A 23321-nucleotide genomic window follows, 5' to 3' on the forward strand; every position below is an offset into this window, starting at 1 on the left:
TGGGTCCACCCTTAAGCTGGACGCGGGAAACCAGAGGCTCCTTCCTTGTCTTCGGAATGTACATTCTGCCCACCATTATCACACTGTTTCAAGGACGTACGCTTGAGAGAGTGTGTTGCTGTTGAGACTATTTGGTCTGAATACGTGACTATAGCCGGTTAAGGCCTCTGTATAGACTTAAGATTCTGACAGCAGGTGCAGAGATGTACGCGGTTTCTCTTGCAGTTGCTGAAGACAAGTCTTGTAAGTTCCCCTGCTTTTTAAAAACTGCTGCCTACCAATCTGGAGCGGTTTGCCCCTTTCTTCGCTCTTTCCCTGCCCTCGATGTCCTAACCAACACTAACAGACAGACTTTATTTTCCTTAATGGGGAGAATTAAGACAGAAGTTTGGATTTCTGGATTTTCTTGAAAATAGCAAAGATCTGGTAATATGACTTCCTTTTAACTGTTTCTTACTCTATTAAGGCAAAGTTGACTGTAGCTCTCTTGTTTTGGTGATGTGTGTGCTCTTTGATTCAGTGAATCCAATCTGTTTTGACCCTTTATGTATGTTCTGCTTCATCCTGTGGGACATCAGACTTAGAATTTTTTTTTTTGACATTTCTCTATTATTTTATGGCACTGAGTATTGAACTAGTCCTTTTACTATGATTTCCCCATTCACTTGTTGGTGGGCTTACTTTATTTGCATTTGTTTTTTCCCTCAGGAAGGTCTTATGTATTGTATTTCCTAAGTTCTTTCATTTTTGGCCTGTCTGCTTGTTGCCCTTATTCCAAAACACATGTGTCTGGTTATAATCTATTTTGATATAGTATAATTTTTTTTCGCTCAAGATATTGTAGATATTGCTGTACTGTTTTCTGGTTTAGTATGTTGCTGTGGAGAAGTCTGCAACCAACCTGACTTCCATCCTTTTAACTGACTTGCTTTTTCTTTCTGGATGCCTGAAAACTTATTTCTTTGTCCTTGAAACTTAATGCCTTAATACTTAATACCTTGCGATGTTGATCTTTCTATATCTTTTCCTCAGTAGAGAAGCTCTGTTCTTTAATCTGAGCTTCTCTCTCATTTCAGGGACTTTTCTTTTTAATATTTCTGAATATTTCTTCTGTTTTATGTGTTTGGATCACAATGACAGAGGCATAAAATATCCTTCTGTTATACTAGCTTTGCCTTCTATCAGCTTCTTTCTAACTTGTTTTCTGATATCAGGACTATCTCAAGCCTTTCCTTTATCCCATTAATATGACTTTAGCTCCTTCTTGCTCTTTCTAATCTATCAACTAGAGGAGTAATGATTCTAATGGTGTCGTTGCAGTCCCAATTGATCTCTGCAGACTGCCTTTATTACCTACTTCTGTTGTTTTAGGGGCTTTCATATTTTCCCCCTTCATATTGCCACTAAGTCCTTGCACACAATGAGTCAATGTAAGACAGTCTCTTAAGCTCTTAGAATGTGTTTTCTTTCCAAGTAAGATTTTTCTGTCTCTCTTGTAGGTCATGCCACTTTTCTTCCCTGTATTCCTGTTGTGCTTCTATATAACTGCAATGCCATTTCTTTTCGTCTCGCTCGTGCTTAACATGCTTTGGTTGCTCTGGAAGTGTGTCTGTGAATTTTCCAGGATCCCCTCTCCATGAGACCTCTCCTTCTCATCTTTCTCTCTCAGAGCTGCACTCTGACATCTGGGTGTTGCTAGCACTTAATTTTTCCCTAGCCTCAGGTCAAGAGAGGAGGGATGATGGAAACTCTGACTCTGCTTTTTCTTCCCTGATTTGGGCAAATTTCCTGTTTCACAGTCCACTCCATCTACCTGGAGTGTGTTCTCTTCCTGAGCCCTTCAGACCAGTCTTCTGGCTTGTGTGTGAGGCCTTGAAGCTTATGCTTCAAGTAGATGGGTTGTTTAAAATCTTCATTTTCCTTGTTTTACTTCCACATTTCTCCCAGTTGTGAGCATTCACCCTTCTTCCCCCTTCAGGATAACACTTACTGTGGGTGTAGCTCCGTTATCATGTCAACTGGGGGACAAAAGGGGTTTTACCTTCTGCTTCATCTCTCAAGTTTTGGCTCTTGTGAACAGTTTTTATATTTTTCTTATTTATCTGACCTTTTGTCTTCATTTCTGCAGTGTATTGCCAGAGGTCTTGAGCACCCTCTATTATTTCCTCTCCAGCTGGGAGGGGGAGAATGGTGGTCCCTGGAAGTTTTCTCTTCCTCTGTGGGTTCCTCTGGTGGAGATGTTTGCCAGAGTGCTCCCTTGACTTTCTCACCAGCAGCCTGCTCTCCCAGCTTCCTCTCTATTTTTAGAAATATTAGTAACATTTTGAGGACTTACTTGAATCATCTACTTTCCCTACCATTTCTTCTGAGAGATGCAGATAAGGTTAAAAGACTTCTTGGAGCAAATGAGCCTCTTTTATTTATTTGTTTGGCCACCTCTTTTCAAAGTTTATGTCATGTATTTTTGTTCCTTTCATCAAGTGTTGGAGTGGGCAGATTCTCTCATTGTCTACTACTCTAACTGGGAGGTCCAAACTATTTTGCCATTTTTTTTCATTCTTTTTCTCCTTTTAAAGAAGGTGGGCTGATATATGTGTATTTTAAAAAATTTCTTATCATGGACTTATGTTTCCCTGACTGTTTTAAAAGTTAAACATATTATGTTCAAACAGATTTTTATATCATTTATTTAAATTTGTTATAAACTATGTTTGTGACACATTAGACCACAGTTTCTTTTTTGAGCTGCTTCCATCAGTTTTGCTGTGAGAGTTATACTGGTTTTATATCAGGACATGGGAAGATGAAATATTTTTATGCATTCTGAAAAATTTAAACAGCATGGGAATTCTTTATTTCTTGAAGATTTTGTTGAATTTACTCATGTATCTATCTGGTCCTAGTCGCCATTTCAGGGGTACATTTTCATAACTATTTCATTATTTATCATGGTTTTCAGCCTATTTTTGCCTCTTGAATTAATTTTGGCAACTTTCTAGAAAATTACACATTTTATCCAGATTTTTCTTGCTTGACATCTCAAATTTTTATAATTTTTCAATCTGTGTTTATAAAGCATTTCTCATTTCTTTCATATATATTTGTATTTCCTCTTTTGAATTATTACATGTTCCAGAATTATTTTTTCTTACCTTTCCAAATAGCGAGAGCTTGGATTTATCAAGCTTAGTCTCCCTTTTTCTAATGCATTAATTTTCTTCTTTATTTATTGATATGAATTTGTATATATTAGAATGCCTTTCCTCACATTTTAGCTGGAGAGATATTTTGTTGGATTATATATTTATATCCCAGAAAAATTTACAGGTTTTCACCATCATCTTTTAACTTTTGGTATTTTAGAGGGCAAAGCATTTTTGTGCTTTCATATGTGACATGTATATTTTCTACCTAGATTCTTATTTCTAAAGTGAAAAAAGAGGGAGAAGGATGATGTGTCATTGTTGGTCTCATTCTGATGGTCTTTTTTTCAGTTCAGGAAAGTTTTATTTTGCAATATTTTTGGTTATTATTTTTGTTCATTTGCTTTACACTTGAGTAGCAATTATTTGAATGTTGGCCTCACAGTCTTCTTTCCTCCTTATCATTTCTCTCTTTTCCCCCTAATTTTCTACATACTGGAATTTTTTTTTTTTTAAGCCCAATTTGGAAATGGCTAACTTGTCCAAAATCACTGAAATGGTTATTCTAGGATTTAAGGCCAGTTTTATCTGATATCAAAATCTGAGTTCTTTTTTTTTTTTTCTTAATGTTTGTTTATTTTTGAGTGAGTGAGAGAGAGAGAGAGAGAGAGAGAGAGAGAGAGCATGAGCAGGAGAGAAGCAGAAAGAAAGGGAAACACAGAATCTGAAGCAGGCTCCAGGCTCTGAGCTGTCAGCACAGACCTGACATGTGGCTTGCACTCATGGACCATGAGATCTTGACCTGAGCTGAAGTCAGATGCTTAACCAACTGAGCCACTGGGGTACCCCTACTACTTCAAATTTCCAATATATAGTCTACTACTTACTGCTACTAATGTGCTTTAAATTTTTCTATGGATTATTTGTAAATTTTTTGAAGTTCCACTTGCTTCTTTATTTTTTCCTGCATCCTGAAGTTTTTGCAACTTAGCTTTTGTACTTCTTATAGCTTTCTGTGTCAGAGAGCCCTCCTTCTTTGTATTTTCTAGAGAATTCCATCCAGAAAAACAATAACACCACCAAAACAACAGCGATAAAGTAAAAATTACAACATCTAAGAAAGAAAAAAGGCAAGATGAATTTGGTTTATTTTCTCAGGTATTTTTTCTGCCTACAGTACATGATTGTCAGAGGTGAGCTCTTCTTCCATGTTTTCAGACTCAAGATCCATTTTTTTTGCCCCTATGTAGTATTGCTTTTAGGTCTACAAGAATGTTTTTTGGTCCTGGTGCTCATTCTAATCTCTAGATTGCAGGAATTTTTCACCTAGAGTAATCTGTGTCCTGTAGTTTGCATCTTCTCTTATCTATACAGTCTGATTATTTGCAAGAGCTCTATTTTGTAGGTTCACATTGCCATTAGGATAGCCTCTGCTCTGTAGTTTGCTTGGCTTGGCATGATGGTTCTCATCATTGCCCTCTTGTCTTCTGGAGGTGCTGTTTGAACAAATGTAGATGGATTAGTGGGAACTTGACTGTGGCTGGTGTAAGAAACAGCACACTCATGGCAGAAGATTGGTAGTCCAGCATCATGGCTGTGTGGCTGGCCAGAGAAAGAAGGGCATGAAAGGAACCTGCTAGGCTGAATCAGCTCCATTTAAGGGACCTTTCTGAAGTCTCACAAACACTTTCAATATATGTCATGGACAGAAGTTAGTCCCATCTTCGCTACCCCGCCCCAGGTGTCAGGGTAGCTGGGAATGTAGTCTTCTGTTTTGAGTTGCAATATACTGAGTAGAAAAATCAGGGTTCTGAGAAGGATGGGTTGGGGACAGTGTGGGAGGACAGACATTTGTGTAGGTTACTGGCAGTCTTTTGTCACTGCGTGGGTCTTTCTGAGTCTGAGCTGACTGCAGAAGTGATTAAAAAGTGTTCCATTATTAACCGTAAGCTGCAGAAAGGGCCAGCATGGTCACACTTATGATTTCTTCTCAGACTTGCTTATACCCCTTACATTGTGTTCAAACTTATTTCTTCCTCCATCTTCAATGATTTCATGGAACCTGCTTTGTGGGAAAGATGACAAAGTGCTAAGGTCTCACAGCAGGTGTCTCATCTTTCCACCCCCTCTCTTTTGCAGGCCAGGTTTATTCTCTTGAGGACAATGACAAGCAGATTAATCATACAGTGGTTAGTCAGGCTTGGTTCCCTGATCTCATGTCCCCCCTGCCCCACAACCACCACTTTTCTCAGAGTCCCGTAGCTCTGCCTTTGTCTTTCCTGCCGCTACCAGGATTAATCTCCCAAGCACATCTTTCTCTTTCTTCCCACTCTGTTTCTACTAATCACATTAATACCATCAACAGCGATGACTAACACTTTTATTGTGCTTTACTTCCTACAAAGTGCTTCCTCATACTTTTATTTCATTTGCACTTCAAAACCCTCCTACAGACTCTTTTCTTAAATCTTCCTCAAGACGCATGTTTTAGAGGTTAGTGATTAAACAAATCTATGTGGTTAGGTGGTAGAACCCTAACTCAACCCAGACCCCCTAACCCCAAATCTCATGGTCTTTCTACCACATGGTGATACAAGTTGTAGCTCTTATGCATTGTTCTCAGCAGGGACAGTTCAAGTGATAAAATGTCCTGGATCAGCGGTACATGGAGAAGGTAGCCTGTAAGATGCGCCTAACTGAAATAAAGATCCTGGGGTCCACATATGTAGAGATAATCTTTGCTACAAAGTAAGAATAAACAGGAACACCTGGGTGGCTCAGTCAGTTAAGCGTCAGACTCTTGATTTTGGCTCAGGTCATGATCTCACATTTTGTGGGATCGAGCCCCATGTTGAGCTCTGTGCTGACAGCATGGGACCTATTTGGGATTCTCTCCCCCTCTCTCTTTTCCTTCCCTGCTTGTGCGCACGCGCGTTCTCTCTCTCTCTCTCTCTCTCTCTCTCTCTCTCAAAATAAGTGAACATTAAAACAAAATGAACAATAATAATTCCCAGATATCTATGCATAAGGACATATGGACTCTAAAACATGTTTTTTCTCTTACCAAATATTCCTCAAACTGGACAATACTAACAGGACAAACATTGCAGAGGTTAACAAATAATGAACAGCTGCAATAGCAAATCCTCTCTTCCTCTGGAGTGTTTTATCAGAGCTTGTATGCTCCTGGCTTAGTGCTAAATGCTTCACCAAGGGAAGCAATCCATGGGTGGAAGCAACCATGCAGATCAGATGATTACGTTTCTTTCCAGTGGATCAGGGTCTCATAGAATGGCCTCAGATAAAAGAGGAAGCTGCAGGCAGAAAACCATGAACTCTGGTGGCTGGCTGAAGCAGAAAGGCAAATAGATGGTAGCAATGTTGTGATAATGTTTCCCAAGGGAAAGTCAAGTGAGAGCGCTTTTTAGTCAATGTGAGAAGCACAGCACACACAAGTTCAGATCAAGTTTTTAACTTCTAAGCTTGGATTCCTCAAGTTATTTCTTGGCTTTTAAAGAAAATCTCTGAAATCTATAATGCATCATATTATTCAAGTTTCTATTTCACTTTAGCCACCATGCTGGCCATATTTAGACATAAACATATTTGCCTAACTTAGCTTCAGTCCAATGCATTCAACAGTTCTTCAGGAATTTATGATTTTACTACCAAGAGTAGGCAATGGTAAGGTGGATTGTTGCAAAGAAGAGGTCTTGCCTCTCATGGAAATATATAACCTCAAGAGGGTCCCTTGTATTTGATCCCTGTGCTGTCTGCTCTTTTGTATGATGTGGCATTTGATCATTAGTGTGATTTGTACAGGCTAAAGATAATATGAGCTAGGTAACTTTTAAAATAATACAATACTTATTTCTGTTATGCATTAATTTATTCATTCATTAAGTCATTCAAAAGATATTACTGAGGTCATTTACCATGTGCCAAGCACTGTTGTATGAGCTGGGGGTGCAACAATGAACAAGACAGCCACAAATGTTGTCTTCAAGAAAATAGTGCCTGTGGGATGCACAGTGCCTCAGGAATAGCCAAGAGGAAAGAAGAAATAGACATCACATCTTTGTTTTCCATAAACTTGAACCAAGTTCAAGAGGTTCAAACAAGAAGCCTGCTATCCATTGGCCCAAATATATGTGTCATTGGCCTCTACAGTTAAAAAAATTTAATATTCATGTCTTTAATATTAATGCCTTTAATATTAATGTATTAATAAATTAAATTTAATTAATTTAATATTAATGTGCACTCCAGTGCACAACACTCTCCGTCACTATTTATCGTGTATACCTGACCTACTTTTTAAGTTTACTTTATTCTTGTGGCCCCTGAAAGTGCTGGAATCTCAGACAATTGGACTTACAAATCCTGAAAATTTAGAAAATTGTAAAGAAAGTAAAAAAGAGAAAAGGGTTCTTGGACCCCAGAGACATGTAGGTGGAGACATGGAGACTTCTGGGCTTTGTTGTCAACCACACACTGGAAAGAGATCACTCTCCAACCCAAGGGTGGAGAGAAGTGGGCAGTGGATCCCAGAGCAGTGGATAATTTTGCCTTCTGGGAGGACGTTGCAAGCATGCAGAGGAGAATTGCCCTGTAGGACTTTTGGTCAGACTGGTTTGTAGAAAGGTTACAGAGATCCTCATGGTAATGGTGTTACAAAGAAGCAGCAGATCCTGGATGTGGAACAAAATCCATGACATCCCAACTATGATCTATGTGGATTGAGGACCAATATTTGATGACCGGTACTAAACTCTGTGCCACACCTGGGCCTAGGTATGGTCCTTGAACTTTCAGTATCACAACCTTTGGGTCAGGAGGACACCTCACACCTAACTGAGGTCACATTTTTCCCAGCTGGCATAGCTCTTGGATTTGGCAATAAAGTTGAGTACTGGATAATCAGGAACATGGTAATTTCTGTACACTGCAGTCAGTGGACTGAGATTCATACCTGTTTTGCTTGAGTATATGAGGGAGCTTCCATCACTTCCCCTTAGAGGGGAGGAGAAGAGGGCTGGAGGATGATCATATTTATGGTACAGGATAATTTTCCTTGTAATCAGTCTTTGCTGCTGTCATTTATGAAAGGCTTGGTGTGTGAGCTCTCTTTTTCTCTTGTAAGTTAAAAATTTTTTAAAATTTATATTTTAGGTAATATACAGTACAGTATTGGTCTCAGAAGCAGAATTCAGTGATTCATCACTGGCATATAACACCCAGTGCTCATTACAAGTGCCCTCAATACTCATCACCAATCTAGCCCACCGTCTCCCCACCTCCCTCCATCAACCCTCAGTTTGTTCTCTATTGTTGAGTCTCTTGTGGTTTGTTTTCCTTGTCTTTTCCCTCCCTTCCTATATGTTCATCTGTTTTGTTTCTTAAATTCCATATATGAGTTAAATCACATGATATTTATCTTTTTCTGACTTATTTTGCTTAGCATAATACATTCTAGCTCCATCTATGTTTTTGCAAATGGCAAGATTTTATTAAAAACATTTTTTTGATGTTTATTTATTTTTGAAGGAGAGAGAGACAGAGTGTGAGGGGGGAGGGGCGGAGAGAGAGGGAGACACAGAATCGAAAGCAGGCTCCAGGCTCTGAGCTGTCAGCACAGGGCCTGATGCAGGGCTTGAACCCGTAAACCACGAGATTATGACCTGAGCCGAAGTTGGAGGCCCAACTGACTGAGCCACCCAGGCACCCCAGATTTTATTTTTTATGGCTAATATTCCATTGTATATACTTATAGCACATCTTATTTACCCATTCATAAAGCGATGGACATTTGGGCTCTGTCCATAGTTTGGCTATTGTTGATAATGCTGCTACAAACATTGGGGTGCATGTACCCCTTCAAATCTGTATTTTTGTATTCTTTGGGTAAATACCTAATAGTGTAATTGCTGGATCATAGGGTAGTGCTATATTTACTTTTTGGGGGAACCTCCATACTGTCTTCCAGAGTGGCTACACCCGTTTGCATTCCCACCAACAGTGTAAGAGGGTTCCCCTTTCTCTGCATTCTCAGCAACATGTTTGTTCTGTGTTGTTAATTTTAACCATTCTGACAAGTGTGAGGTAGTATCTCATTGTGGTTTTGATTTGTCTTTCCATAATAATGAGTGATGTTGAGCATCTTTTTATGTGCCTGTTAACCATCTGGATGTCTTTGAAAAAGTGTCTATTCATGTCTTCTGCTCGTTTCTTAATTAGGTTGTTTGTTTTTGGGTGCTGAGTTTGGTAAGTTCTTTATAGATTTTGGATACTAACCCTTTATCAGATATGTCATTTACAAATATCTTCTCCATTCCATAGGCTGCCTTTTAGTTTTGTTGATTGTTTCCTTTGCTGGGCAGAAGCTTCTTATCTTGATGAGGTCCCAACAATTTATTTTTGCTTTTGTTTCCCTTGGATGTTCTTTCCTGTTTTGTTGAAGATTAGTTGACCATATAGTTGTGGGTCCATTTCTGGGGTTTCTGTTCTGTTACATTGATCTATGTGTCTGTTTTTGTGCCTATACCGTACTGTCTTGATGACTACAGCTTTGTAGTATAGCTTGAAATCCAGAATTGTGATGCCTCCAGTTTTGTTCTGTTTTTCTTTTTCAGGATTGCTTTGGGGTCTTTTGTGGTTCCCTACAAATTTTAAGATTGTTTGTTCTAGATCTGTGAAGAATGTTGGTGGTATTTTGATAAGATTGGCATTAAATGTGGAGATTTTTTTGGGTAGTATAGACATTTTAAGAATATTCTTCGAATCCATTAGTGTGGAATGTTTTTTTTCCATTTCTTTGTGTAATCTTTAGTATCTTTCATAAGCCTTCTATAATTTTCAGAGTGGAGATCTTTTACTTTGTTAGTTAAGTTTATGAAGTCAGTATTCCCTTGATTGCAAAACCAAACGAAGACCCCACTAAAAAGGGGAATTACAGGCAAATATCCATGATGAATCTGGATGCAAAAATTCTCAACAAGATTCTAGCAAATTGAATTCAACAGTACATTAAAAGGATCATTCACTATGATCAAATGAGCTTTATTCCTGGGCTGTAGGGCTGGTTCAATGTTCACAAATCAATCAACATGATACACCACATTAATAAAATAAAGGATAAGAACCATATGATCCTGTCAATAGATGCAGAAATAGCATTTGACAAAACACAACATCCATTCTTGATAAAAACCCTCAACAAAGTAAGGATAGATGGAACACACCTCAACATCATAAAAGCTGTATGTTATCCTCAAAGGGGATATCACCTAATATTATCCTCAAAGGGGAAAAACTGACACCCTTCCCCCTATGGTTAGAAACAAGACAAGGATATCCACTCTCACCGTTGATATTTAATATAATACTGGAAGTCTTAACCTCAGCAATCAGACAACAAAAAGAAAGAAAACGCATATAAATCAGCAAGGAAGAAGTCAAACTTTCACTATTTGCAGACAACATGATACTCTGTAGAAAACCCAAAGGACTCCACCAAAAAAATTGCTACAACTAGTACATGAACAGCAAAGTCACAGGATATAAAATAAACATGCAGATATCTGTTGCATTTCTACACACCAGTGCTGAAGCAGCAGAAAAAGAAATCAAGGAATCAGTCCCATTTACAACTGCACCAAAAACAGTAAGATAGCTAGGAATAAGCCTCACTAAAGAGGTAAAAGATCTGTACTCCCTTATAAGTTTTTATCGCAGTTCTTTCCTTTTTCTGTTGTCTCCTTCATCCTCATATCCTTCAGTGTGACCACATGGCGTATTTCTGAGACTGTAATTCTCCCTCGCAAAACGACTGCTGGGAAGCCCCTTCTTTCTCAGGCCTTGCAGTCTCAGCTCCATTCCACAGCTCTCTCTCTGCCAGCTCCTTTACTCACTGCCTCACCAGAGCTGTCCGGTGAGCTGCTCTAATGTGGGCAGCAACCAGCAGCCTCAACTGCCCACGGAGACTTCTTAGAAATCCAAATCCTCAGGCTGGACCCCAGACTCAGTGAATCAGAAAGCAGTGGGTGGGCCCCGGAATGAGGCCCCTCATAAAAGGTGGGCCCCTTTTAACAAGTCCTCTGGGGGGCTCACTCCAGAGCTTGCTCAAGTTTGAGAATCTGTCCTGGACAAGGAAGTACTTGAAGAATGTGGTGCCCTGTGGCAGGCAAGGGCAAGGGTGCCTGTGGGTGAGAATGCAGCTGTCCTTTATGAAAAACATACTATACACTCAAGCACATGATTAAATCTTCAAGCTCCTCTGTATCAATTACAGCTAATTTCCTCTGCACTGAAACCAATGTTTTGACCTGTGGGCAACTTTGGGGAGAATCATAAGGTCTAGAGATTTTGTTTTATTTTTAGTTCTCCTTGCCACATTATCTTTTTTTTTTTTTAATCACATCCCAGGTGTTTTCACTGATACATGCTGGAGATTATTTGATCGTGTTATTATTGGCCAAAATAGAGACAGAGGGAGGGAGATGGAGAGGGAGGGAAATGGGAGAGAGAGAGAGAGAGAGACACACACACACACAGACAGACAGACAGACAGAAATACAAAAAGAAAAAAAGATTTGACTTTGCAGAAAGCATGTGGAAAGTTAGATGGAAATTCTTGTGTGACGTGTTGTAAGAATACTATAGATTTTCTTCTGGTAATTATGCATGCTTTATATGAAACTCTTCATAAAAACAAGTGTAGAAAGATGAGATTTAAAAAACCTGAAAACTGGACAAATTTAATATTTCCAGCAAGCAAGTCAACAATCAGCAAGCCTTTTTTTTTTTTTTTAGCTTCTGTGTTTCCATAACATGCAAAGATTTGCTGCCTACTTGTTTGCATTTTCACTCAGCAGTCTAACATGAATGGAGTGCCTCACTTTTTCTCAGCCAGTCAAGTACTGATTTTGCATCACAAGGGGAAAATATAAATGTAGGTCTTTCTAAGATGATCTCAACCACAATGTTAGAAAATTGCTAAGTGTTAGAAATCTCAAGTACGATATTGGCAGGAGCAAAGGTTCACGATTTGTGATGCATAGTGTAAAATCCCTAGATTCTGTTTTTAATAATCAAACCGAATAAAAATGGTGGGGCTGTTTAAGTCTCTATTAAAAAAACCAGAACCATCAAACCTCCTGGGTAATAGATTTGAAAGAGTGTCAACTATCAATATAGATGATGAAGCAGGAATCCTGAACATTCCCCACATTTAAAGTAGAATTCCCAGTGGGTCAGTCACTAACTCTGAAAAAATCTGCTTCCTGAATTCCCCAAGAATACTGAATCTTATTTAAAAATGCATTTAGGATAGGAGTATCTCTTTATGATTATGAAAACATTTCACTCCTATGTTACAGTTAGTTCATTTCTGAGTATGTACTTTTCCTTTGTGGCAGTAACCACCCACTCAGAGTCATTTCCATACTGACGTGAATTGTATTTCACTGATGATGCTGTTATATATTATAGCATTCACTGGCTCTTGTCTTCTCCCCTCATTGCCTTGAGGGAAGGCAGTATTTAGGCATCAAATTATTGTTTTAACACAAAGGATGAGGTTGTTGGTCAGGGGAAGTGAGAAAATTTACTTGATTAGCAGAATTGGTTTGTTCTGAAGCTGTTTGTGCAAAAGAAAGCCAGGTAGAAATGTTCATGTTTCAATCAGGAAGAAAGTAAATGTTGTTTGTGTGTAAATAAAGATACTAAAGGGAAAATGAGGCATTTTAAAACGCAGAGCAGTTGCTTTTGGGTTTATCCTCATGATAGTTGCTGATATGAATAATTATGTATTGGATGTTAAATCAGATTGGATTTCCAATTTGACACTCTCTTCACTCTCCTCTTCCTCCTTCTCCTCCCTGCTATTCCCCCTTCCCTCCCACCTCCCACCACTTTGTCATCTGGTATATTTATTTGGAGGATGTGTGCATCATTAAATTCAAAAAATATTTTTCACTTACCTACCCTAGGTGAATAGCTGAGGCTGGTATAGAGATATGAAATGCAACAAGAATGGGCCTCTGTGGGGATGCCTGGGTGGCTCAGATGGTTGGGCATCCGACTTCGGTGCAGGTCATGATCTCATGGTCCGTGAGTTCAAGCCCCACATTGGGCTCTGTGCTGACAGCTCAGAGCCTGGAGCCTGCTTCGGATTCTGTGTCTCCTCTCTCTGCCCCTCCCCCACTCAAGCTCTGTGTTTGTCTCTCTCAAAAATAAGCATTAAAAAAAAAATTTAAAAAAAAAGAAAAGAATGGGCCCCTGTGGATAAACATAAGTACAGTGCTCGAGAAGTTAACAATTTAGTGGTGACGCAGACATGGCACAAAGAATTATAACATAAGGCAGAACTTGCTATATAAAGCTATAAACATAGTTTAATTTGTAGCCAGGTGCATCGTTGCCCAGTACAAGAGAGAATTCATACTTGTTTTTATAGAAGAGATAGATTTGAACTGGACCTCAAAGTATAGATAATATTTGAGAAGTGAAGCTGGAAGTAAATGCTGTCCCACAGGAAGGTAACAGGTGGGAAACATGGCTTGGGTGGGATGCATATGTCATGAATTATGGTTATGGAAGAATCATTAATATAAATTTAAAAACTCAGACTATAACAAAGACTTAAATAAAGGGGTGTAAAAAATACTAAGTGCTTAGCAGAATGCCTCAAATGTGGAAAGCTGGGACCTGAGATGGTCCGTTACATCCTTCCACCCATCTCCTCCGCCACCTTAATGACAGTGGGGCTACTCTAGTTGAGAAATATATTTTCTAACCTCGAAGCCGGAAAGCAGAGATGATATTGGGTAGTGGGTTCTAGGAGCAATGGGTTCTATGAATCTGTCTATAGAACACCAAAGTACCCCAAAATTTCAGGCCAGTTAACCAAATAATTACTCACTGTATATGCTCCCATATATTATTTGTTCAAATTGGTTCAGATCAGGTTTAACATTTTATAAGCAAAATGGATTACTGAGTCAAATTTTAGAATTAAATGTACTGGATATTTTTCAATCATGTAGACCCAACCTATATAAAAAGAATCCTGGCCAGTGAGTTGGCTGGAATTATTGTTAAACAAAAGCCATAACACTGTGTCATGAGGTTGAATTTAGTTTTCCTACCACATTTTTTTTTCAAGTGAGTCACTAGAACAACATCCTGACCCTACAATATGTTACCAACGAAAGCAAATCTTTATTTTTCTCTGGTTTCTCTTTGCAGCCAAGCAAGTCTTTGGCTGTATTATATTCATCAGCAAGAAATCCCCAAATACCAAGAAGCATACCAGCATCTGCATGGGCCATGGATTCAGGACAGATTTCAAATCCTGGAAGAGAGAATTAATCTCCTCCTCTTCTTGGGCATGCTCTAAAGCAAAAAATGATTTCACTGACCCATGTCAGACTTAACACTTTGTTTCTCAGAAACAGAAAGGGATCTTCAGCAGGTCTCATTTGTTGAGGATGGCTGCATACAGAGCATGAAACAGGAAATTGGCCTTTGCAGTGTGCAGAAATGAGTCTTTGGCCATGGTGTAGTCTTGTCTAAAACTCTTAAAGCTAGGATTCCTGCTGAGGCTTACCCTGAGTGTTTACATGTCAAGATCAGATGAAACCTTTTCTCTTTTCCAAGTCAGCACTGCTATTCTAAGAGGTCAGCAAACAGTATTTACCTTTAGCAGGGGACATTGCAATGACCAAAACATTAGGTATGGATATGGGACAGGTGGAGACCCATTTATCATTAGCTAACAGTCTGTATCTCCCTACACATAGTCATTGGTAGGGAAGTAGGAATTTTCTTTGACTTAGATCCCCAATTGCAGCAACATGGTCTTCTCCACAGTGAGCTCCTGAGCAGCTGCTTAGGACAAGGACAAGACTGACAGGAATGCCAGATGTGTTTGAACTAGGATAGGGTGTGGCTTTGCATGCATATCTACAATCCCTGATGTAGCCAGGAGTTTGCACAAGAACAGATGTGGGCATTTGTTATATTTGAAACAATAGTTTTGTTCACCTCTGAATATAAAATAAGAAATTCTCTGAGTCCTAACACTGAAGGAAGACATAAATTATGATCATGTTTTCCATACTTTAATATCTCCTGAACTGAGAGCCTAATGCCCCAAAATAGTTTATGGTGGGAAAATGGTACACTATTTACATAGTATTTAAATATCTTTCACTACTGTTAAAGTCAGAGTACTATTAAAACTCAGCATCTGGAGACAACATCCAAGAATATCCTAGGGTGTTTGTTTGTTTCTGGCACCGTTACGTCACTATGTCTTTCAAACTTTCCTCACTGCATAAAGAGATCTGTGATGTTCCAGAGGAGATATTTTTTTGTCCTTTTCCTACCTCTACAAAGGAGATACTCTTTTTTTTTAAAGTTTTTTTAAAAATTTATTTTGAGAGAGAGAGAGAGAGAGAGTGAGAAGGCAGGGGTGGTGCAGAGAGAGAGGGAGAGAGAGAGAATACCAAGCAGGCTATGCACTGTCAGTGCAGAGCCAGCTGGGGAGCTCACACTCACAAACCATCAGATCATGACCTGAGCTGAAATCAAGTGTTGGGAGCCCTAATGGGCTGAGCCACCCAGGTGCCCCTAGAAAGAAGATATTTTTAAATTTTTTTTTTGTTTATTTTTATTTGTAAGAGAGAGACAGAGTATGAGCAGGGAGGGGCAGGGAGAGAGGGAGACAGAATCTGAAGCAGGCTCCAGGCCCCAAGCTGTCAGCACAGAGCCCCACATGGGCTCATGAACCATGAGATCATGACCTGAGCCGAAGTTGGATGCTGAACTGACTGAGCCACCCAGGCGCCCCATAGAAAGGAGATATTTTTAACCAACGTTGACAGTTGTAGCTCCTTGGAAGTCTCTTTGGTTCGTCCTCTTCTATAATGACTAGATCTAGATTCTAAAGTTCCACAAAAGTCAAGGTGTCCTTCATGTTTTCCTTCCTGATACTTTAAGAGCTCTGCTGCTCCAATGAGATGCACTTAGGTTCAGATCCTGGTTCTATCACTTACTGATTGTGTGAACATGGTCAACTTATTGCTGGGAGATAGTTCTCCATGGTTGTCTTGTGTGTCTTCACATCTTTCAAGCAAAGGCACTGACTGCCTTTGTTTTAGACTTTGTTTCAAGCATGTTTGTATAGTGACTAACCTTTGAAGATAGTGTTTCCTTCCAGAGCAAAGGGTAGGCATGCTTAGTGTCCATTACAAAAATTCTTATAATACAGACTGTAAAAATTCCTATAACACATTATAACATTCCTCTAACTCAGTCTATGCATGTGCAAGTGTTGTTACCTGACCCTCTTTGTGTGTTGTGTGGGAATTAAGATTCAGGAAATTGGCAAAAGAAAATGTTAATACTCTGGCTACTGCTAGTGCTGTGAATAAGTCCTTTGTCTCTGACTCAGGGGTTTCATGTCTTCCACAAGCCTCAATGAGACAATTGAAGGATAGTTTGTTAGCTTCCAAGTATGGTAAAATTAATACTTACTTAATAGTATTAATCCTCAGTATCCTCACCTGTAAAATAGACTTCACAAATAGTACTGACATCCTTCTAGTAAGGACAGTGAGCTCAGTACTAATCATATACTAGGCCAACAATCAGTATTTGATAATGTTATTATTTAAGTGATACTTTCACCTCCTACCTTAAATAAACCAATTCTTATGTGTAGACTTATTTTGAAAGAAAACTTCTGTTAAAAGCTTCTGTTAAGAAACATACAATTTCAATTATCCCTTCCTAGAGGTACTTCCTCTGGGAGTCATTTTCTTTTATCTGTGAGAATCACGCTTTCTCTTCTCATTTTTTTTTGCAGTACAATTTTATATAAAATCTTGAATGAATCTAATGTATAAGTTTCCATTCAAAAACAAAAACAAAGTTTCGTTTATTTGTTCTCATGGAAAATACAAGGGAAAAGGAAACTTATAGAAAAACTTTCTTAGCTTAGTTTGACTTGTGATTAAAAACTTAATTTCTAAAGTATCTTCTCTGTATTCCATAAGAGAACCATGTGAAAGCACAGTAGAAAAGCTGGTTTCAACTGAACATGTCAGCCTGACCATGTGAGAGCCTAAGCCTAATATGTAGCTTTATTGCTGCCCTTGATACATGAAGACAGAGGACATATAAGTTGTAGATATAATTATGTTACTTTTTTTTAGGTTTATTTATTATTTTGAGAAAGAAAGAGATGAAGCACAAGTTGGGGAGGGGCAGAGAGATAGGGAAAGGGGGAGAATCCTAAGCAGTGCAGAGCCTGATGTGGGTCTCAAACCCATGAACCGTGAGATCATGACCTGAGCCAAAGTCAGACCCTTAACCAACTGAGCCACCTAGGTGCCCCTATGTTACTGTTTTTTTAAAAACACACTTCCTTAAATCCCTTTTACCTATAGGGAATAGTCATAATTGTTTGGCCTGGTTTTATAGGCCCTTCTGATCTGTCCAGCTTTACCTTCAGTACTTCTGCTTCAGTTCCTTTACTTCTTCATAGGTCCTTGAACACTGTATGCTGTTCCCCTTTCTGTAAATTTTAGACATATCTTTCCATTTGGTATGTCTTTCCCTTCTTTCCACTTAACACACAATCCCATTCATCCTTTAAGCGTCAGCTCAAATTTTCCTTTTTCTGGGAGCCTTTCTGACTTTATCCAAGTAGAATTGGCTTTATCCTTTCTTTTTCTGGCTCATGCTCTTAGTTAATATAACTATTCTTTCCTTAAAGAATTGATCTCTCTATATTAATTGTGCTATGATCTGTTTCACCTAACTGATTGCTAGTGGCTTGAGGGTAGAGATCATCTTACTTTTTTTGTGTGTGTCGTCTTTGACATGCACATGTAGATTCTTTTCTTTTCTTTTTTTTAAAGTTTTTACTTATTTATTTGAGAGAGAGAGAGCAAGCAAGAGAGCACAAGCGTGGGAGGAGCAGAGAGAGAAGGAAAGAGAAAATCTCAAGCAGGCCCTGCACTGTCAGCATGGAGCTCGATGTGGGGCTTAAACCCATGAACCATGAGATCATGGCCTGAGCTGAAAGCAAGAGTCAGATGCTTAACTGACTGAGACACCCATGCACCCCTGGTAAATTCTGTTCTTATCAATGGGGCATAGAATGGAACTGGTCCACTTTTCTGAGATTTAAGCCATGGAATTTGTCTTATTGGCACTTGGTTAACCTCAATGGTTCTCAACATTGGTTGCTCAACGGAATCACAGGGAGAGCTTTGAAAAATACCAGTTGTGTGGGCTCAGGTACTCTGATGGTAGCATCCACACTCCATCAATTAAGTTATTTGGTTTTCAGTGGAGTCCAGGGCTTTTTAATAATAATAATAATAATAATAATAATAATAATAATAATGATAAGCACTTATATATCTCTTAGTGTATATTTCATTCTTTCAGGCACTGTTTTAAGTACTTTATTTATATAAATTAATAAGCATTTTTTTTTTAATTTTTTTTTCAACGTTTATTTATTTTTGGGACAGAGCGAGACAGAGCATGAACGGGGGAGGGGCAGAGAGAGAGGGAGACACAGAATCTGAAACAGGCTCCAGGCTCTGAGCCATCAGCCCAGAGCCTGACGCGGGGCTCGAACTCACGGACCGCGAGATCGTGACCTGGCTGAAGTTGGACGCTTAACCGACTGCGCCACCCAGGCGCCCCTATAAGCATTTTTTTTGAAAGTCAGCATTGAGAACCACTACAGTCTGGCTAAATAGCAAGAAAATATGATCACTGAAGTTAAAGTAAGATAATGACACCTAATGACAGAACTAAGCTGGATTCTTTTAGCAGAGCCCATATTTTTGTTTGTTTGTTTGTATTTGTTTTAAATTAAATACAGGAATGAAGAACAAATTTCAGTGGGTACAGTGTGATGAGTTGTGGTTAGACCAGAAAACATTTTCAGTGACTGCAGGAAGAATTCCCATTGCTGAATAAGTTAAACATTAAGAGTCACTTTTCCAGTTTAAGGTCCAGGTCTCATGAGACAACACTTTATTAACCAATTTGCCATAAAAATTTGTCTTTGCTCACTGAAGCTTTTTGCTTTTAAAATGGTGAAGCTAATTTAATTTGACATCTTTGCCGTTATTTAAAAGAAATGTAACATCTGACTTGAAATCAACCACAAGAAAAAATTTGGAAAGGTAACAAATACTTGGAGACTGAAGAACATCCTACTAAAGAATTAATGGGCCAACCAAGCAGTTAAAGAGGAAATTAAAAAGTATATGGAAGTCAATGAAAATGATAACACCACAACCCAAAACCTCTGGGATGCAGCAAAGGCGGTCATAAGAGGAAAGTATATAGCAATCCAGGCCTTCCTAAAGAAGGAAGAAAAATCTCAGATATATAACCTAACCTTACTCCTTAAGGAGCTGGGAAAAAACAGCAAATAAAACCCCAAACCAGCAGAAGACAGGAGATATTGAAGATTAGAGCAGAAATTAATGCTATCGAAACAAAAAACAAAAAAACAAAAAACAAACAAACAAACAGTAGAACAGATCAATGAGACCAGAAGCTGGTTCTTTGAAAGAATTAACAAAATTGATAAACCACCATCCAGTTTGATCAAAAAGAAAAAGGAAAGGACCCAAATAAATAAAATCAAGAATGAAAGAGGAGAGATCACAACCAACACAACAGAAATAAAAACAATAATAAGAGAATATTATGAGCAATTATATGCCAATAAAATGGGTAATCTGGAAGAAATGGACAAATTCCTGGAAACATATACACTACCAAAACTGAAACAGGAAGAAATAGAAAATTTGAACAGACTCATAACCAGTAAGGAAATCGAATTAGTAATAAAAAATCTGTCAAAAAACAAGACTCCAGAGCCAGATGGCTTTCCAGGGGAATTCTACCAACATTTAAGGAAGAGTTAACATCTATTCTCTTGAAACTGTTCCAAAAAATAGAAATGGAAGGAAAACTTCCAAACTCTTTCTATGAAGCCGGCATTACCTTGATTCCAAAACCAGACAGAGATCCCACTAAAAAGGAGAACTATAGACCAATTTCCCTGATGAACATGGATGCAAAAATCCTCAAGAAGATATTAGCCAACAGATCCAACAATACATTAAAAAAAATATTCACCGTGACCAAGTGGGATTTATACCTGAGATGCAGGGCTGGTTCAATATCCACAAAACAATTAATGTGATTTATCATATCAATAAAAGAAGGACAAGAACCATATGATCCTCTCAATAGATGCAGAGAAAGCATTTGACAGAATACAGCATCCTTTCTTGATAAAAACCCTCAGGAAAGTAGGGATAGAAGGAGCATACCTCAAGATCATAAAAGCCATATATGAATAACCCAACACTAATATCATCCTCAATGGGGAGGAACTGAGAGCTTTCCCCCTAAGGTCAGGGGCAAGACAGGGATGTCCACTCTCGCCACTGTTATTCAACTTAGTATTGGAAGTCTTAGCCTCTGCAATCATACCACACAAAGAAATAAAAGGCATCCAAATTGACCAGGAGGAGGTCAAACTTTCACTCTTTGCAGATGACATGATACTCTATATGGAAAACCCAAAAGATTCCACCAAAAAAACTTCTAGAATTGATTCATGAATTCAGCAAAATTGCAGGATATAAAATCAACGCACAGAAATCATTTGCATTCCTATATACCAACAATGAAGTGACAGAAAGAGAAATCAAGGAATTGATCCCATTTACAGTTGCACCAAAAACCATAAAATACCTAGGAATAAATCTAACCAAACAGGTGAAAAATCTATACACTGAAAACTATAGAAAGCTTATGAAAGAAATTGAAGAAGACACACACACACACACACAAATGGAAAAAGATTCCATGCTCCTAGATATGAAGTACAAATATTGTTAAAATGTTGATACTACCCAAACCAATCTACATATCCAGTGCATTCCCTATCAAAGTAACACCAGCATTCTTCACAGAGCTAGAACAAATAATCCTAAAATTTGTATGGAACCAGAAAATACCCTGAATAGCCAAAGCAATCTTGAAAAAGAAAACCAAAGCAGGAGGCTTCACAATCCCAGACTTCAAACTATACTACAAAGCTATAATCATGAAGACAGTATGGTACTGGCACAAGAACAGACACTCAGATCAATGGAACAGAATAGAAAACCCAGAAATGGACCCACAAATGTATGGGCAACTAATCTTTGACAAAGCAGGAAAGAATATCCAGTGGAATAAAGACAGTCTCTTTAGCAAGTGGTGCTAGGAAAACTGGACAGCAGCATGCAGAAGAATGAACCTGGACCACTTTCTTACACCATACACAAAAATAAACGCAAAATGGATGAAAGACCTCAATGTAAGATAGGAAGCCACCAAAATCCTCTAGGAGAAAGCAGGCAAAAACCTCTTTGATCTTGCCCGCAGCAACTTCTTACTCAACACGTCTCTGGAGGCAAGGGAAACAGAAGCAAAAATGAACTACTGGGACCTCATCAAAATAAAAAGCTTCTGCACAGTGAAGGAAACAATCAGCAAAACTAAAAGGCAACCTACATAATGGGAGAAGATATTTGCAAAAGACATATCAGATAAAGGGTTAGTATTCAAATTCTATAAGGACTTATCAAAGTCAACACCCAAAAAACAAATAATCCAGTGAAGAAATGGGCAAAAGACCTGAAATAACACTTCTCCAAAGAAGACGTCCAGATGGTCAACTGACACATGAAAAAATGCTCAACATCACTCATCATCAGGGAAATACAAATCAAAACCACAATGAGATACCATCTGACACTTGTCAGAATGGCTAACATCAGCAACTCAGGCAACAACAGATGTTGGCGAGGATGCAGGGAAAGAGGATCTCTTTTGCATTGTTGGTGGCAATGCAAGCTGGTGCAGCCACTCTGGAAAACAGTGTGGAGGTTCCTCAAAAAACGAAAAATAGAACTGCCCTACCACCCAGCAATTGCACTACTAGGCATTTATCCAAGGGATATATATTTCGAAGGGACACATGCACCCACATGTTTATAGCAGCACTATCAACAATAGCCAAAGTATGGAAAGAGCCCAAATGTCCATCGATGAATGAATGGATAAAGAAGATGTAGCATGTATATCTATCTATCTATCTATATCTATATCTATCTATCTATCTATCTATCTATATACACATACACACACATACACACACACACACACACACACACACACACACACACTGGAGTGTTCCTTGGCAACCAAAAAGAATGAAATCTTGCCATTTGCAACTATGTGTATGGAACTGGAGGGTATTATACTAAGTGAAATTAGTCAGTCAGAGAAAGAAAAAAATTATATGACTTCACTCATATGAGGACTTTAAGAGACAAAACAGATGAACGTAAGGGAAGGGAAACAAAAATAATATAAAAACAGGGAGGGGGGACACAACAGAACAGACTCATAAATGTGGGGAACAAGCGGGTTGCTGGAGGGGTTGTGGGAGAGGGGATGAGCTAAATGGGTAAGGGGCACTAAGGAATCTACTCCTGAAATCATTGTTGCACTATATGCTAATTTGGATGTAAATTTAAAAAAAATAAATAAAAACAAGTAAGTATTGTTAATGGGGAACAAAAAGGGTAATTATTTCATAATTTTATCAATAAACATTTCTATAAATTAAAAAAAAAACATGAAAAAAACATGAAACAAAAAGGAGAGAGGTACTCAGAGACAGGTGATGAATTGTCAACCTGTGGGAAGGAGCTTTCACCAGAGAGACATGTTTGCTTTGTAAAGAGGCACAGTGTAAAGGAGAAATGGAGAAAATAATTAAAATGCTCTTCCTTCCCTCATCTGTGTTCACTGGAAACCAATATCTTAACACGAGGAGAGGAAGCTCAGCTATTTTAACTCCTGAAGAAGGGTTCTCTTGAGCAACAAGGATGATAGAATTCATCCTCCTGTGCCTAACACAATGGGCTAAAGGCCTGGTGGGGCAATTCATTTGGCAATTCATCAGCTACTATCCTGTGAAAAAGCATCTATAATCACAAAATGCTATTTCAATCTTTTAACAGCAGTTAACCTGATAGTTGCTCTTTTCTCAAGAGCTGGAATACGAATCTT

At 38.6% G+C, this 23321-nt stretch overlaps 1 long non-coding RNA gene across 3 annotated transcripts in view; it reads left to right on the forward strand.

Annotated features, from left to right (window-relative positions):
- LOC123608660 overlaps positions 1–23321 on the forward strand; it is a 501461-nt gene that overhangs the window by 11828 nt on the left and 466312 nt on the right. Inside the window, exon 1 of one of the 3 annotated variants that reach the window (XR_006717366.1) lies at positions 57–243. The exons of 1 other annotated variant lie outside the window; for it this stretch is intronic. This is a non-coding gene — a long non-coding RNA (uncharacterized LOC123608660). Of the gene's footprint in view, positions 1–56; positions 244–23321 lie in introns of those variants that run through there. One more of the 3 variants, XR_006717367.1, reaches the window with a different exon arrangement.

Source organism: Leopardus geoffroyi, chromosome B2 (genome assembly GCF_018350155.1).
Source record: "Leopardus geoffroyi isolate Oge1 chromosome B2, O.geoffroyi_Oge1_pat1.0, whole genome shotgun sequence".
Classification (NCBI taxonomy): Eukaryota; Metazoa; Chordata; class Mammalia; order Carnivora; family Felidae; genus Leopardus; species Leopardus geoffroyi.